The sequence below is a fragment of the Dipodomys ordii genome, unplaced genomic scaffold (genome assembly GCF_000151885.1).
Source record: "Dipodomys ordii isolate 6190 unplaced genomic scaffold, Dord_2.0 Scaffold9, whole genome shotgun sequence".
Classification (NCBI taxonomy): domain Eukaryota; kingdom Metazoa; phylum Chordata; class Mammalia; order Rodentia; family Heteromyidae; genus Dipodomys; species Dipodomys ordii.
Window position 1 is genome coordinate 12,301,869 of NW_012267225.1, and position 3,972 is coordinate 12,305,840.

The following is a 3,972-nucleotide window of genomic DNA, read 5'->3' on the forward strand; positions in this document are numbered from 1 at the left end:
TGTACATCTCATTGTTGCAATGGGTCCACCTGTATCCCTATTTAAACAATTTGTTTTTTCCCTTCCCCTCCACAAATTATAACAACATCAAATACAGTGAAAACAGGGGTTATACCGTGGGGGAGGGACATACAAAGCAACAAAGAAATAATCTTATAAATATGTTAGAAACAATCACAAGAAAGAAAAAAACATTTGAATCCTTATCTTGGGGGTCATTTTGCCTAACATCAACTTATCTAACTCGTATATGGCTTTTATTGTTTTAGGGAATGGTCCTTCTATTCCTATTTTCTCCTGAGCTTTGAGCATGAATGAATATTGTTTTTATCTTTAGCTGTGAGATGGGTCTCTTGAAGACAACAAATGGGCAGATCTTGTTTTCTGATCCAATCTGCAGTTCTTTTTCTTTTGATTGGTGAATTGAGTCCACTAATATTTATAATTATTATAGAGAGGTGCATTGCATTTCCTGTCATTTTCCTGCTTTTGTAAGTTTTTCCTTCTTTCCTTTTCTCCTGTGCTTACTAAGTTGGTCTTCTAGTAGTATCTGTCTGATGTAGATCCCTGATCTTGTTTTCTTCTGATTGTAATCCCCCTCTTAATTTTCTTTGTAATGCTGGTTTATTGTTTATAAATTAATTTACTTTTTGTTTACTATTAAAAATTGGAGTTTCTTGATCAAATGTGAATGCTAGCTTTGCTGGATATTCCAGTCTGGGCTGGCAGTTATTGGTTCTCTGGGCTCAGATGGTACTTTCCCAGGCTTTCCTTGCATTCAGTGTCTGTGTGGAGAGATCTGCAGTGATTCTGATTTTTTCCCATTGTAGTATAGCTCCTTCTTTGCTTTTGTCACATGCAAGATAATTTCTTTATTGTTCAAATGTAGCATTTTTACTATAAGGTGCCTAGAAGTGTTCCTCCCGGGATTCTGCTTAAGTGTTCTGTGTTTTTGTTATGTAGGTAAGATTTTTCTCTTTTAAGAAATTTTTGGTGATAATATTATTGAATAAATGTTGTATTCATTTATTCTGGTATCCCTCACCTTCATTGACACTAATTATATGAAGGTTAAATATCTTGGTTCTGTCTGATTGTTCTTGGGCTTCCCTTTGGCATATTTTGAGTGTTTTTTCCGTATCTGTGACTTTTTTTTTCCAGTTGCTGCGTTTTGTCTTCGGTACCTGATATTCTAATTTCCATTTCATTGACTCTGTTAACTATGGCTTCCATTGTGGTTTGCATGGAGGGAGGAATTTGAACCATTTATGATTTCTATGTTGGTTCTCAGATTATTAGTCTCATCTCTTAGTGAGGTGTGTACTACATCTATTTTTTAATGCACCTTTCTTTGAAGTCCTTGTTCTCTTTTGATAATTTGTTTCTTTATTCTTTAAATTTCAGATTCATTTCTTGCTTTAATTCTTGAGTTATTGCCTCTATCAGCTCTTGGATATAGCATTTATCTTCCATTTCTTTTTCTCTTTCACTGGAGTGAGTTCTTCCCTGGGTGGCTGCTGGCCTTTGGGGATGGTTTTCTGTCTTGGCTGTTGGTGAATCTTGTAATTCTTTGGTATGATTTTTGCATGAGGATTCAGGGATTGTTGGAGATAAATCCTGAACTCTGTTTTGGTCAATAGGTGGCTACCTTTGCCTGGTTCTTGGTTAATTCCTGGGTCAGTTGTTGAAGTTTGCTCTCAGCCCTGAGCTGGTTGAGAGAGACTTTATCTGGTCCTGGTTTTGTTGGAAGAGGGGTTGAACTCCAGCTGCTAGTCTGACCCACGTAGGGATGACTCTTGTTAGATTCTTTTTTTTAAATAAGATTTTTATTGTGAAAATACCGTACAGAGGGGTTACATTTACATGAGCAAGGTAATACATACATTTCTTACCAAGCATTGTTGCCTCCTCCTTTGTTTTTCCCCTACCATCCCTGCCCCCCCTCACCTTGTTAGATTATTGTGGGCAGACACATGCCACCCTCTGCTGAGGTGTGCACTCAGTTCCTGACCAGTCAGGCTCAATAGCTATGTGCATATGATCATATAAAATAATTTTTTATGTAATGAATTCCAAGAAAAGGAAACAAGAGTTTTGTTAGTAGTTGTTGTGTTTTTCTTTCATTTTCTTTTGTCTTGTTTATTTAGTTTGTCTTTGGGAGGGCAAGGGGTGGCACAGGAAAGGTGGAACAAAGGGTGAACAAATAAAACAATGGTACTCATTAGACACTATGTAGAAGATGAGCTGTACATCTTGTGGATGGGGATTGGAGGTGAAAACTGGGAGAGAGGGAGGGAAGGGGAGACATCATTCAAAAAGAATTGTACTCATTAACTGACTTGTGTAACTGTAACCCCTCTGCATATCACTTCTATGATAACAATAAAATATTAAAAGTTTAAATATTTAAAAATAAATGGTAACTCTTGTTTTATAGAATGGGGACACACACTAGTTGAATTTGCTTTTTAGACCCAAAGCAATGAAATGACAGATTTTTTTTTAACTGAGAGGGAGCAAGGCTACATGGAGATGAGATGACAAAGTATAGTCATTTGAAAACTTTAATCACTTAAAACTTTAGTGAGTTCTTTCCCAGGTCTTTTCCCAGCTCTTTCCCAGCCGCGTGGAGTGCCAGCATGGCCTGGTGCCAGCCAGAATGATGAATAAACCTACCTCATACCTGAATACCACGTGCATGGTGTTGTTCATTCATAGCCACCTCTTCTTTAAAAACCAAACATAAATGGTACCGTTTGAACTCAGGAAGCACTTAAAGTCAGGATAGGTGGGATTCCTCCCCTGCCCTTTTTGCCCCCCTTTTTTGCTCTGAGGAATACCCACAATTGATGGCCTCATTGAAAGGCTGGTCATCTCTAGAGCCGAGGATGCTTGACTCTGGTTGCTTGGCCACTCCTCCTTAGAGGCCTCGGTGGTAAGTTGGGATGCCACTTCCATCCGATAAGCCCTCTTTCACTCACTATTTTTTTCTCTCCTATGCCTTTATTGGGGTGCTGTGTGTCACTCCGGTGCCATGAAACCCCTCTGAAATGCCTCCTGGGCTCCCTGGAAAGCCAGAACATCTACTTTTTTAAATGCTGTTCTCAGACTTAGACAATTTTTGCCTCTGCAATGGTAAATGGTCAGAAGTCTGTTTACTTTCAGGCTCTCTTTGCTCTCTGCCAATCATGTCCAACTTTCTCTATATCTCACTTTCTCTTTTCTACAACTTTTTGGCTTGTGCCCTGAAGAGTGTGACGCACGCAGACTGGGTCCCAGGGATCTGCCTATAGGTTCCCTCTCCAAGGCTAGCCACTCTAGGTTTGAAAATTGTCAGTTTCCATTTGTTCAGGTTTTCTTTCAGTTTTTCAGAAATTCGCCATCTTGAGTTCTCCATCTTGGCTACATGGTGGGTTAAGGGTTTGGCCTCATCTGACCTTTACCCTCCCACCAAGCTTACTACTCCACCCATCTATTCTAATGTGCCTTACTAACAAATTGATCTTTTCTGGTAACTGAGGCCTAACCATCTGATGTGCTTTGTTAGCAAAGATAGCTAATCATTGTTGTCAAAAATTTTAGGTTTTGAATTTTGCCTTTTTTGTTTGGTGTTGTGTATTCTAGTACTGACTACATGGTTCTAAAATATTGGGCATATCTGTGCTAAAATTCTCATCACATCTAACGAGTTTTGCCATTGCAGAATATTTGTTGGTCAATTCTTGATAAGGACCAGGTAAGCTCTACTTATTCTACTTGATCTCCATGTTGCTTTAATTGGAAATAATAGAGGGTTTTTTGTGGCAAAGACTGCAGTTCAAAGCCACCCAGGGCTGAAAAATCCCTAAGACTCCAACTCCTCAACTAACCTGCAAAGAGCCAGGCTGAAAGCATGGCCTAAGACTTTTATCTCTAACCAGCCATACACTGGAAGTTGTACTGTAACTCAAAGTGGTAGAGCACTAGCCTTGA